Below are 15,690 nucleotides of genomic sequence, written 5' to 3'. Positions count from 1 at the left end.
AAAAGACTAAGTCAAGGATGTGTCAGATCTTTAAATCAGCAAAATCCTTGTTTTAAATTTCAAAATTTTAACTATATTTATTAGAATATATCATTCTCTTTCTTTCTTTTCGCTTTTTTTCTTATTTTTAATTTTATAATATTGCTTTCAAGTCTCTTTAACTTTTTATTTTATTAACTTGTCCACCTCAAGTCTCAAATTGTATCTTGTGTTAAGTAACTGTTTACAAGTATGTGTTGTTCATCTTAAATTATTCAATTCGTTAAGTTTGTTTATTTGTTTAGAGCCTCGTATTTAATTCAATTCTTTCGATCATCATTGTTATTTCTTTCAAATATTTATCTATTTGTTAATATAATTCTTTCAATTTTCAAATTTTCAAATATTTACCATATTTTTAGTTTGTTAGTTTTTGAATCGATAAATAATTTATTTTTGGCAAAACATGAAAGAAGAAAAGTAATAGTGTAACACTGTTGGTTTGAGTTGGTCGTTAAAGAGAAGAAGGCATTGAGAGATAAATCCGACCTAGAGATTCAGAAACTTAAGCTTTCCCTCCGCGACGCCAATGCCAAGGTTGAAGTGGAACATCATCTCAAAGAGGAAGCGATCCGAGTTTCCTACATCACACCTTAAGTCTGGAGAGAGAAATGTCACAAAGCTGAACTATCCACTTTGAGTGCCGAACATTGGAGAGATCATTTTTTTGCTCAGAAGAATGAGAGCTTGGGTTGGCTCAACGAGAAGGCTCGTATGAATGGTCTTCTTGACACTTATGATGGATCTATTAACTTGTTGCAACCTGCTGCTGCTATGTACCGAGCCAAGTATGATTTCTTAGTGAGGTTCTGCAATGAGTTAACCAAGGAGGTTCCTTGGAAGTTAGAGGATGCTCTGGAAGATGCTAATGAGAACATCACTCCATAATTTATACTCTGATTCATCTACCCCTGTGATCGCATGATGAGGAGGTTCAAGGTTGAATTGAAGGAGTTGAAAGAACGGAAAGCAAAGTGTGTTATCTGATCACAACTTTACTGTTTTCCTTTTTCATGTTTTTGAGTCACTTTACTATACCTCTTTGTAATTATAATATCAAATTCATGAATAAAATGCTTGACTTGTTTTGAATTCGATGTTCTTACTTTATCTGCCATTTATAATGTTTAGTGTTGCATTATGAATCATATAAGGTTTCCCCGATAATAAAAAAAGCATACATCATGCATCAGTCACACATATTCACGCATCTCATATTACACCCAGTTGATCTTATCGTTGTCTTGTCATTCTGTTCAGTAACTCTCGCTGTCAAGATGACTTCTCGACACTCTTACAACACTCGAGCAAAGCAAAAGATCATTATGGACAAGCTAGAATAGAACCAGTCTGTCTTGCAAGAAGAGATAACTCAAGTGAGAGCCCAGCCGAGGCAACTCATGGATGTCATGCAAAATGTCATATGTGGACAAGAAGAGAATCGTCAAGCTAATCAGAGGGTTGTTGATGTTGTGCCCATTGTTAATCCTGCTATGGTGAACGAGGTCCTTATTGTTACTCAGGTTCCTCCTGGGGGGTACTTGTCAACTTGAATGCTGCCAACACTTTCCATGTTCCTGTTCATAGAGGTTCTCAAGCTGACGTGGATGATCACCACAATGTGTTCTTCGTACCTAGAACTGAGTCAATATATGAGCCTTATGAGCCATCTGAAATTCTAGTTATCAGACTTTCGATGTCACACGGGTTGTTATGACATCCAATTCTGCGCAGACAAGAATTATGCAGAACTTAAAAAGTAAGTGCAGTAAATAACACAAGTAATTGTTTACCCAGTTCAGTCCAACATGACCTACGTCTGGGGGCTACCAAGCCAGGGAGGAAATCCACTATTAGTAGTATTAATTCAGACCTTAAACCAATTGTTTAACCCTATCACTTAATACCTACCAATGTAATTTCAATCTTACACCAAGATCAGAGTTCCTACTCACTCCCCCTCAATCACCTCAGTGATTACAACCTTTAATTAATATTAAAGACAATTGTGAAGACACACTTCAAACAACTCTTGATTGTGCTTAACAGTCTTAATCAAGATACACAGCACTCACGCTTAAAAGCTTAGAGTGACACAACACTTACAACTCAATGAACACCCTATACCAATGCAATCATCTCAGTGATAATAGCTTGGCTTACAAGTTACGTCTAATACAAGACACACAAAAATACAGCAGTGAAGTTTATTGGACAAATAAAATCTTCATGCCAAAAACCCCTAGTTATGAATGAAGGATTGCCATCCTTTTATATTGCAGCACTTGGGCCTTGTACTTGTATTTTCTTGAAATTAAGGTCACGCGAGTTCCCCTAAATTCCACATCTAGGTTACTAACAAATAGGCTATTTGTTAGGTTCATTAATTGTAGCGTGGTTGTTGGTTTCCTGGATTTTCTCTCAGCTGTTGAATCCCTGAAGAATAGCCTGAGAAAAATGCTGAAACAGAAAAACTAAACAACCTACAATATAGCATACGCTGTCAGGAATGAATGTCACAACATTCAGTTTGACATCCAAATCAAGGACCATATGCTAAGTCTGTTTTTCCTGAAAACAGACTGTACAAATTTGTTGAACTGTACAGGACCAATCTGTCCATACCTCAGTATCAGCGTACATTAATAAATGTCAAGACATCCAATTTGACATTTACACAATTAGCCTTATGTCAGGTATGTTATCCTTCTGAAGAACAAACTGAGATACATACTGAAGTGTAGCAGAACACCACTCTGCCTATTGTTCAGTATATGCTGTCAATGATGAATGTCATAACATCCAGTTTGACATTCAGACAGTAGGCCTTATGCCAGGTCTGGTATTTCCTTGATAACCAGACTGAAAATAAATACTGAGTTCTAACAGAACACCAACTGTTTTATTCCTCAGTATCTGCTGACAAGGATGAATGTCATAACATCCAGTTTGACATTCAATAAATCCTGTATTAGCTAATCCTGCAGTATACTACTCAAGTATGTCATGACATAAGCCAAGACATCAGAGTACAGCTAGATATTCTAACATACAATGCAGTCAAACAAACACCTCCACAGCATGTCATGACATCAGTCAAGACATTAGAATCCAGCTAGTGTTTTACCATACAATGCAGCCAATTAAACACCTACAAACTCCCCCTTTGACAAATTTTTGGCTAAAACACTTTGGTCTCACAACAGAGTCCATAGCAGCGAAAATCTCACATCTAGCAGGAAATAACCTAGCTAATACACTCAGAGTATCAACACACTCACACACATGGAAGTTAAATAAAAACTTCACATTGCAGCACACATAAACACACTCGCACTCATTAGAAGTGGAACATCAGCTGCAACACAACCTCCTTTGGATTAGAGGATCTTGAATATCTGTCCTCAATATCTGTTTAGCAATAAGCAAAATAATCTGTTGTCCTGGGGCATCACAGGTGTTACTCCCCCTTTTTGTCAAAAATGTTGCCAAAGCAACACTTTAAATTACAGACCAACATAATATAAACAGAATTACACACAAATGACAGAATTACAGACTTGATTTTACTTCACAGTTTCAATCAAGTCAACACCCACTTGATCTTGCTTCATAGCTTTGATCAAGTAGTCACATACTCTTGCTTCACAGTAGGTACAACCATATCAGATGCCATGACTTTGTGTCTGACATCTAGAACCACTCCTGCATGAACATTGTCCTTGAACTCCTACAGGTACATAGGCTGTCTCATGTTAGGATATCTCCTTAACATCTTGTTAACACACTTGTTGCAAGTGAAATAGCTATGATCTGTTGACCAATCAGAGCACACTTCCAATTGTTTAATAGGTTGAGATATTAAACAATACATCCCAAACATCATTGGTTGCTATAAGTCCTCAGAGAGACATATTCCCAGTTTCCCCCTTAAGTTTTCAAACTGAGTAGCATCCAGAGCCTTTATAAATATGTCAGCTAGTTGAAGTTCAGTGGCTACATGTTCCAAGGTAATCACTTTGTCTTCCACCAGATCTCTGATGAAGTGATGTCTAATGTCAATATGTTTGGTCCTGCTGTGTTGGATGGGATTCTTGGAAATATTGATGGCACTGAGATTATCACAGAACAATGTCATGACATTTTGACAGACATTGTACTCAGTAAGCATATGTTTCATCCACACCAGTTGGGTACAACTGCTTCCAGCTGCTATGTATTCAGCCTCTGCAGTGGACAGAGATACACAGTTCTGCTTCTTGCTGAACCATGATATGAGATTGTTTCCCAAGAAGAAACATCCTCCTGATGTGCTTTTTCTGTCATCAGCACTCCCAGCCCAATCAGCATCACAATACCCAGATAGGACTGGTTCAGAGCCATGAGAGTATAGCATACCATAGTCACAAGTCCCATTGATATACTTGAGAATCCTCTTGACTTGATTCAAGTGGCTCACCTTGGGCTCTGCTTGGTATCTAGCATACACTCCAACTGCATAGGCAATGTCAGGTCTACTTGCAGTTAGGTATAGTAGGCTACCTATCATGCTTCTATACAAGCATTGATCAACACCGGGCCCTCCATCATCTTTGGTTAACTTTAGATGAGTAGGTGCAGGAGTTCTCTTGTGCCTAGCATTATCCATACCAAACTTCTTAACTATGTTTTTGACATACTTGCTTTGGGAGAGAAACATAGAATCCTCCATTTGGTTGACTTGCATTCCAAGAAAATAAGTCAGTTCCCCAACCAGACTCATTTCAAACTCAGATTGCATCTAGTGAACAAAATGTTTCACCATTTGTTCTGACATTCCACCAAAAACAATATCATCCACATAGATTTGGGCAATCATGATTTTGCCATCTTCATCCTTCACAAACAAGGTCTTATCTATCCCACCTTTTCTGTATCCATTAGAGGTCAGAAATTCAGTCAACCTTTCATACCAAGCTCTAGGTGCTTGCTTCAACCCATACAAGGCTTTCCTCAACTTGTACACATGTTTAGGTTGGTTAGGATCACAGAAGCCTTTCGGTTGTTCCACATAGACTTCTTCATTTAAGTAGCCGTTTAAGAAAGCACTCTTCACATCCATTTGGAACAATTTGAATTTCAGAATGCATGCTACCCCTAACAACAATCTGATTGACTTAAGCCTAGCAATGGGTGCAAACATCTCATCAAAATCAACCCCTTCAACTTGAGTATATCCTTGAGATACTAGTCTTGCTCATCAGACTTGTTTTTGTAGATCCACTTGGTACCAATGATGATAGTCTTCCTAGTGATTACTCCTTTCTCATCAGACTTGTTTTTGTAGATCCACTTGGTACCAATGATGCTAGTCCCTTCAGGTCGTGGAACTAGCTCTCATACTTCATTCCTTTTAAACTGCTCCAGTTCATCTTGCATGGCATTGATCCAATATTCATCAGTCAGGGCTTCTTTCACATTTTTTGGTTCAACCTTGGATACAAAACAGGAATCTGAGCTAATTTCCCTTGATCGGGTAGTCACACCACTATTGGGATCTCCTATGATAAGATCCTTAGGATCTTTCTGAGTTCTGATAGATGGCATTTTGGTGGGTGCATCTACCTCACATTCAATAGGAGTCTCCTGTACTTCTTCAGACTTGACTGGTATGTCTGTTGCAGTATCAAGGAATGTTCCAACATCCTCTATGACATCGATTCCTTCCTCTTTATCATCCACAATAACATTTATGGATTCCATCAGGACATTGGTCCTGTAGTTGAACACTCTGTAAGCTCTGCTGTTAGTTGAGTATCCTAGGAATATACCCTCATCACTTTTGGGATCCATTTTCCTTCTCTGTTCACGATCTGTGAGAATGTAGCATTTACTTCCAAAGATATGAAAGTACTTCACAGTGGGCCTTCTGCCTTTCCATATTTCATACAGAGTGGAGGAGGTTCCTTTTCTCAAGGTAACTCTATTGTGGACATAGCAAGCTGTATTCATAGCTTCAGCCCAAAAGTGCATAGGGAGCTTCTCTGCATGAATCATAGCTCTGGCAGATTCTTGAATAGTTCTATTTTTCCTTTCAACTATCCCATTCTGCTGAGGAGTTATAGGAGAGGAGAACTCATGACTTATTCCTTCAGACGAGCAAAACTCATCAAACTTGGAATTTTTGAACTCCGTACCATGATCACTCCTAATTCGGACAACACAACTGTCCTTTTCCCTTTGAAGTCTGATGCACAGTTCTTTGAAGACATCAAATGCATCTGACTTTTCTCTGATGAAGCTTATCCAAGTGTATCTGGAATGGTCATCGACCACCACATATGCATATCTCTTTCCACCCAGACTTTCAACCTGCATAGGTCCCATTAAGTCCATGTGCAACAGTTCCAGAATTCTGGAAGTTGTAGGATGTCCCAGCTTCGGGTGTGACATCTTGGTTTGCTTGCCAACCTGGCATTCTCCACAGACTCTTCCTTCATCAATAAGCAGCTTTGGGATTCCTCTAACTGCTTCCTTGGATATGATCTTTTTCATTCCCCTTAAGTGGAGATGACCAAGACGTCTATGCCACAGCTTCACCTCTTGTTCTTCCTTGGCTGAGGAGCACATTGTGGAAAAGTTTGAGAGCTTAGGTTCCCACAGATAACAGTTATCTTTGGATCTGGATCCTCTCATAACTTCTTGATTATCTCCATTTGTCACAACACATAGCTCCTTAGTAAACTGAACATAGAACCCTTTATCACACAGCTGGCTTATGCTGATGAGATTGGCAGTCAGTCCTTTTACTAACAGCACATTATTCAGTTCTGGGACTCCAGAGCAGTCCAGCTTACCCACACCTTTTATTTTTCCTTTAGCACCATCACCAAAGGTCACATAACTGGCAGTGTGAGGTTGTATATCCACCAATATATTCTCCATACCAGTCATATGTCTTGAGCAGCCACTGTCAAAGTACCAGTCTTCTCTGGTGGATGCCCTTAGAGCTGTGTGAGCTAACCAAGCATACCATTGTTGTTTCTTGATGGGGGGTATTATGCCTATATGCCTTATGCTTAGGTCTGACAGGGGGGGCTTGGTTAGGATAACCATGCAGCCTGTAGCAGAAGACTTTTATATGGCCAAACCTACCACAGTGATGACATCTCCATCGCTGAAATTTCTTCTTCTGATGGTTACTCATCCTGGTTCCCTGATGTTGAGACATCGGGTGTGACCTCTGTAACACCCTTCTAAAACACCCCAAATATTTAATTAAAATAATAAAATATCAATCAGAGTAATTATGCCCTGAAGGATGTCACACAATCATTTCACACCAATCATCAAAATATCCTGTCATGCTCATTTATTTAATCAAAATAAGACATTTTTGCATAATTCGCAGCGGATACAAAATAACAACATTCAAATCATGTACTACATTACATGTAAAGTTGTTCAACAACTAAAGGAAAACATAGTAAACATCCCATCCCGATGTTACATCTACCAGAGCATGACCCACTAAGGACTACACTAGACTCCAAGGACCAGCTTCTATTCAATCACTGCTCGTTACCTGAAAACATCGTTGTAAGGGTGAGTTCCTCAATCGATATAATAAGCATTATAAAATATCATGTAATGTTAAGTAATATAACACATATCATCACCCTAATCAGATTACACATATTCAGCAACGGCAATATCAACTCATAATCATCACCATCATCATACTCAAACTCAAAACAACCATAAAACACACGTATAATATTGGAATACATCCATTCATATTATACGCCATACATACATATATTATGCAATGAGACTCCATGCATGCGGTACCGACTACTCGTGAACATATAGTTCAACCTCACCGACCAAATCCAGGTACGGCTACCAAGCTCACTAGTCCCACTCATTTGAGACCTAGTGACTCACATCACTAATTCCTCACCATGGGAATTAGCTACCACCCCAAGGGCTATGCTATGCACGCTAAATCACCTAGCATGCAAACATCAACAACAATCCACAATAACTCATCACTAAATCCTCACCATGGGAATTAGCTACCACCATAAAGGCCACAACATGCATACTAATCACCTAGCAATGCTACATCATCAACAACAATTCAAGAATAGATATATGCTCACACTCTAAGCCATAAAACAGTCTATTCACAAATGCACACATAACTGATACATTCACAACATCATGCATACCATCACACATCATCAGTATTTTATCACATAAATATATCATATCATGCCAAATAACAACCACAGTATTAGCACACTCTACTAATACCTATACTACTCAAAACAACGGGAAATGATCCCTAAGATATCATACATCATCTGAATTACGTTACTCAGCTGAACAGTTAAAAACTGCACAACAACAGCTCAGGAAAAATCACAATCCTGCCCATACGCGTATTGCCTAACCCCATACGCGTATGGCCCATCTCCTGACAAAATCCCATACGCGTAACACCATCTCATACGCGTATGCTACGCGTACCACTTCCCCATACGCGTACCAACAGAGACCAATCTACGTTCAAAACATCATCTTCCTCATCCATACGCGTATTGCCTAGTGCCATACGCGTACCATGCCACCTCATACGCGTATTGCCTAGTACCATACGCGTATGACCAGAAACCAGAATTTCAGATCTGCTATGGCTTTCTCTGCTACGAGATCTATCCAACTCAACCTTCTACAGTCCAATTTTACACAATAATCGTTCATATCATCTAACACGAATTATAACCTATTCGATCTCACAAGTCCTAACACTATTGCATCTAATTCCTACGAATTTCCTCTCAATCGTAACCCAATTTCGTTCATCCAAATAGTTCACAAATTCATCATAATCATCCAATTCAGAGGTAAATCAATGGTTTATCACTACCTAGTACATATTATCCCATAATACCCATTAAACGATGATAAACCCCCCTTACCTGAGTTAATCCGGCGAATCTTTAAGCTTCAAGCTCTTCCTCCCTTCAACCCTTGTTCTCTGGCTCTCTTTGCCCTTTTCCACTTTCTGTCTCTTTTTCCCTTTTCACGTGAAAATGAACCTTTTTACTAAATGGGACCTTTTTCTAACTTCCAACTTTTATTCCAATAAAATAATAACCCAATAATAGTAATTCCAATAATAATAGTAATAATAATTCCAATTATTTAATTAAATTAATAAATATGTTATTAACTCAATTTAAATAATTATCTTATTTTATCGGGGTGTTACAACTCTCCCCCACTAAAAGAGTTTTCGTCCTCGAAAACATACCTCAAGCGAATAACTCTGGATAAGACTCCTTCATCTGACTCTCCAGACCCCAAGTCACATTGCCACCTGCTGGTCCTCCCCAAGCTACCTTTACCAAAGCAATCCCTTTACCCCGCAACTGCTTCAACTCTCGAACCTCAATCCTCATAGGTGACGTTTCAACAGTCAGGTTATCTCGCACCTGGACATCATCTACTTGGACCACATGCGACGGATCATGAATGTACCTCCTCAACTGAGACACATGAAAAACCTCATGCAAATTCGCAAGTGACGGCGGTAAAGCGATACGATAGGCTACTTCCCCTATCCTTTCCAAAATCTGATAAGGACCAATAAATCGAGGTGTCAACTTCTTCGACTTCAAAGCTCGACCAACCCCAGTTATCGGAGTAACACGAAGAAACACATGATCTCCCTCTTGGAACTCAAGTGACTTCCTCCTCTTGTCGTGATAACTCTTCTGACGACTTTGAGTAATTCTCATCTTCTCCTGAATCATCTTAATCTTTTCCGTAGTTTGTTGAACAATCTCCGGTCCAACCACAGCACTCTCACCGGACTCATACCAACATAAAGGTGTTCGACATCTCCTACCATACAAAGCTTCAAACGGTGCCATACCAATGCTCGAATGAAAACTATTGTTGTAGGTAAACTCAATCAAAGGTAAATAACAATCCCAAGCACCTCCCTTTTCCAAAACACAAGCTCTCAAAAGATCCTCTAGTGACTGAATCGTCCTCTCAGTCTGACCATCAGTCTGCGGATGATATGCAGAACTTAATCTCAGCTTAGTTCCCAAAGCCCCCTGCAAACCTTCCCAGAACTTCGATGTAAATCTAGGATCTCTGTCCGAAACAATACTCGACGGAATACCATGCAAACTTACAATCTTCTCAATATACAACTCGGCTAATCTCTCTAACGGATAATCCATTCTGATCGGAATGAAATGAGCCGATTTTGTCAATCTGTCAACAATCACCCAAATGGCTTCAAAATTCTTACTTGTCCTCGGTAAACCAGAAACAAAATCCATGCTGATACTATCCCACTTCCACTCTGGAATAGACAACGGTTGCATTAGCCCAGACGGCTTCTGATGCTCAATCTTTGACTTCTGACAAGTCAAACAAGAATAAACAAAACTCGCAATTTCTCTTTTCATTCCCGGCCACCAAAATAACTTTTTCAAATCATGATACATCTTCGTAGCTCCAGGATGAATACTCAAGCCACTACGATGTCCTTCCTCCAGGATACTCTTCTTAAGTTCGGTAACATCCGGAATACACACCCGATTACCAAATTTCAAAACACCATTCTCATCAACTCTGAATTCACCACCTTGACCTTGATTCACTAGAGTCAACTTATCAACCAAAAGCATATCAGATTTCTGACCCTCTCTAATCTCATCCAGAATACCACTCGTTAACTTCAACATTCCCAATTTAACACTATTGTGAGTACTCTCACACACCAAACTCAAGTCTCTAAACTGCTCAATTAAATCCAATTCCTTAACCATTAACATAGACATATGCAATGATTTCCGACTCAATGCATCAGCCACTACGTTTGCTTTACCCGGATGGTAATTCAAACCAAAGTCATAATCCTTCAGAAACTCTAACCATCTCCTCTGTCTCATATTCAGCTCTTTCTGATCAAACAAATACTTTAAACTCTTATGGTCGCTGAAAACCTCAAATCTTGACCCGTACAAGTAATGCCTCCACAACTTCAGAACAAATACCACAGCTGCCAACTCTAAAACGTGCGTCGGATAGTTCCTCTCATGAACCCTCAGTTGTCTCGAAGCATAAGCTATAACCTGCTTATTCTGCATCAACACACCACCCAAACCCAACCATGAAGCATCACAGAAAACCTCAAATAGTTCTGACGGACTCGGTAATATCAAAATAGGAGCAGTAGTCAACCTTCTCTTTAACTCTTGGAAACCTTCTTCACATTTGGAGTCCCAAACAAACGCTTGCCCCTTTCTAGTCAACATCGTCAACGGTAATGCCAACTTAGAAAATCCTTCAATGAACTTCCTATAATAACCTGCAAGTCCAAGAAAACTCCTTATCTCAGAAACTGACTTCGGAACTTCCCATTTAGATACCGCTTCTATCTTAGAAGGATCAACAGCAACACCACCTCTCGAAATCACATGACCAAGAAAACTAACCTCTTCTAACCAAAATTCACACTTAGACAGTTTAGCAAACAACTTCTTTTCTCGTAGAACTCCTAACACCACTCTCAAATGCTCAGCATGCTCTTCTTCAGATTTCGAATACACCAAAATATCATCAATAAACACCACAACAAACTTGTCTAGGTACGGATGGAAAATCCTATTCATATACTCCATAAATACTCCAGGCGCATTAGTCACACCAAAAGGCATTACAGAATACTCATAATGTCCATATCTAGTTCTGAAAGCAGTCTTCTGAATATCCTCAGTTTTCACACGTATCTGATGATATCCCGACCTCAAATCTATCTTGCTGAACACACTCGCACCAACCAACTGATCCATCAAATCATCAATCCTCGGCAAAGGATACCGATTCTTGATCGTCACTTTATTCAGTTGCCTGTAGTCCACACACAACCTCATAGTACCTTCTTTCTTCTTAACCAATAACACTGGTGCACCCCAAGGTGACACGCTCGGACGAATAAATTTCTTATCCAACAGATCCTCTAACTGGCTCTTCAATTCAGTTAACTCCACAGCAGACATACGGTACGGAGCCATCGATATCGGTCTAGTACCAGGTACCAAATCAATCGAGAATTCAACTTCACGCTCTGGTGGTAATTCATTCACTTCTTCCGGAAACACATCAGGAAAATCACACACCACGGCTAGATCGCCAATCACCAGTTTATCTTTAGCCTCCAAAGTCGCTAACAGCATAAACAACTCTGCCCCATCTGCTACTGCCTCATTCACCTGCCTCGCCGATAGAAACAAACTCTTTCCTTCCTCAATCTCAGGAAAAATCACAGTCTTATCAAAACAGTTGATATAAACTCGGTTAGACACCAACCAGTTCATACCCAAGATAACATCGATCTGCACTAGTGGAAGACACACTAGGTCCACCCCAAAGTCTCTACCAAAAATACTCAAAGGACATTTTAAACAAACTGAAGTAGTAGTCACTGAACCCTTCGCAGGAGTATCAATCACCATACTTCCAAGCATCTCAGATATCTCTAACTTAAGTTTCACAGCACAATCCAAAGATATAAAGGAATGAGTCGCACCTGTGTCAATAATAGCTACAAGAGGAAAGCCATTAATATAACACGTACCTCGGATCAACCGATCATCTGCAGCAGTCTCAGAACCCGATAAAGCAAAGACCTTGCCTCCCGACTGATTCTCTTTCTTCGGCTTAGGACACTGTGGGCTGATATGACCCACCTCTCCGCAGTTGAAACAAGTCATAGTCTTCAACCGGCACTCTGCAGCCAAGTGACCACCCTTGCCACACTTGAAACACTTCTTCTCAGCACTGGTACACTCATGGAAACGATGTCCAGCCTGACCACATCTGTAACACTTAGCAGGGGCACTGGAGTCTCCCCCACTAGGCCTCTTTATCCCACTCTGTCTCTGGAAACCTTTGCCAGCTGCATACGGTTTCCCACGATCATTCTGATTCTTGCCTTTCCTATCAACCCTTTGCTGATAGCTCTCTGCTCTAGCCTTGGAATCCTGTTCAAAAATCCTGCAACAGTCAACCAAATCAGAAAACACTCTGATCCGCTGATACCCAATAGCCTGCTTGATCTCGGGACGCAACCCATTCTCAAACTTCACACACTTTGAAAATTCCCCAGTAGCCTCGTTATAGGGAGTGTAATACTTCGACAGCTCTGTGAACTTAGCAGCATACTCAGTAACAGACCGATTGCCCTGCTTCAATTCCAAGAACTCTATCTCTTTCTTTCCTCTAACATCCTCTGGAAAATACTTCCTCAGGAATCTCTCTCTGAACACAGCCCAAGTGATCTCAGCATTCCCAGCAGATTCCAACTCAGTGCGGGTAGCAACCCACCAATCATCTGCTTCTTCTGACAGCATATGCGTACCGAACCTGACCTTCTGGTTATCGGCACACTCAGTCACTCGGAAGATCCTCTCGATCTCCTTCAACCACTTCTGAGCACCATCTGGATCGTATGCTCCCTTGAACATTGGAGGATTATTCTTCTGGAACTCACTCAGTTGACGAGCAGCTCCCATTCCCACAACATTCGGATTTCCTCCAAGTACTCCAGCTAGCATACCCAGAGCCTCAGCAATTGCAGCATCATCTCTACCTCTTCCAACCATCTCTATTCTGAAAACCCAACAAGCTAAAACAATAAGTACTGATAGGGTTACACAACACCTATCCCGTACAGGGGAAACAGAATAATTACGACTCGACTCGACCGACTATGCTCTGATACCACTAATGTAACACCCTTCTAAAACACCCCAAATATTTAATTAAAATAATAAAATATCAATCAGAGTAATTATGCCCTGAAGGATGTCACACAATCATTTCACACCAATCATCAAAATATCCTGTCATGCTCATTTATTTAATCAAAATAAGACATTTTTGCATAATTCGCAGCGGATACAAAATAACAACATTCAAATCATGTACTACATTACATGTAAAGTTGTTCAACAACTAAAGGAAAACATAGTAAACATCCCATCCCGATGTTACATCTACCAGAGCATGACCCACTAAGGACTACACTAGACTCCAAGGACCAGCTTCTATTCAATCACTGCTCGTTACCTGAAAACATCGTTGTAAGGGTGAGTTCCTCAATCGATATAATAAGCATTATAAAATATCATGTAATGTTAAGTAATATAACACATATCATCACCCTAATCAGATTACACATATTCAGCAACGGCAATATCAACTCATAATCATCACCATCATCATACTCAAACTCAAAACAACCATAAAACACACGTATAATATTGGAATACATCCATTCATATTATACGCCATACATACATATATTATGCAATGAGACTCCATGCATGCGGTACCGACTACTCGTGAACATATAGTTCAACCTCACCGACCAAATCCAGGTACGGCTACCAAGCTCACTAGTCCCACTCATTTGAGACCTAGTGACTCACATCACTAATTCCTCACCATGGGAATTAGCTACCACCCCAAGGGCTATGCTATGCACGCTAAATCACCTAGCATGCAAACATCAACAACAATCCACAATAACTCATCACTAAATCCTCACCATGGGAATTAGCTACCACCATAAAGGCCACAACATGCATACTAATCACCTAGCAATGCTACATCATCAACAACAATTCAAGAATAGATATATGCTCACACTCTAAGCCATAAAACAGTCTATTCATAAATGCACACATAACTGATACATTCACAGCATCATGCATACCATCACACATCATCAGTATTTTATCACATAAATATATCATATCATGCCAAATAACAACCACAGTATTAGCACACTCTACTAATACCTATACTACTCAAAACAACGGGAAATGATCCCTAAGATATCATACATCATCTGAATTACGTTACTCAGCTGAACAGTTAAAAACTGCACAACAACAGCTCAGGAAAAATCACAATCCTGCCCATACGCGTATTGCCTAACCCCATACGCGTATGGCCCATCTCCTGACAAAATCCCATACGCGTAACACCATCTCATACGCGTATGCTACGCGTACCACTTCCCCATACGCGTACCAACAGAGACCAATCTACGTTCAAAACATCATCTTCCTCATCCATACGCGTATTGCCTAGTGCCATACGCGTACCATGCCACCTCATACGCGTATTGCCTAGTACCATACGCGTATGACCAGAAACCAGAATTTCAGATCTGCTATGGCTTTCTCTGCTACGAGATCTATCCAACTCAACCTTCTACAGTCCAATTTTACACAATAATCGTTCATATCATCTAACACGAATTATAACCTATTCGATCTCACAAGTCCTAACACTATTGCATCTAATTCCTACGAATTTCCTCTCAATCGTAACCCAATTTCGTTCATCCAAATAGTTCACAAATTCATCATAATCATCCAATTCAGAGGTAAATCAATGGTTTATCACTACCTAGTACATATTATCCCATAATACCCATTAAACGATGATAAACCCCCCTTACCTGAGTTAATCCGGCGAATCTTTAAGCTTCAAGCTCTTCCTCCCTTCAACCCTTGTTCTCTGGCTCTCTTTGCCCTTTTCCACTTTCTGTCTCTTTTTCCCTTTTCACGT

This window comes from Lathyrus oleraceus, chromosome 1 (genome assembly GCF_024323335.1).
Source record: "Lathyrus oleraceus cultivar Zhongwan6 chromosome 1, CAAS_Psat_ZW6_1.0, whole genome shotgun sequence".
NCBI lineage: Eukaryota > Viridiplantae > Streptophyta > Magnoliopsida > Fabales > Fabaceae > Lathyrus > Lathyrus oleraceus.
This window is presented reverse-complemented; position numbering follows the sequence as displayed.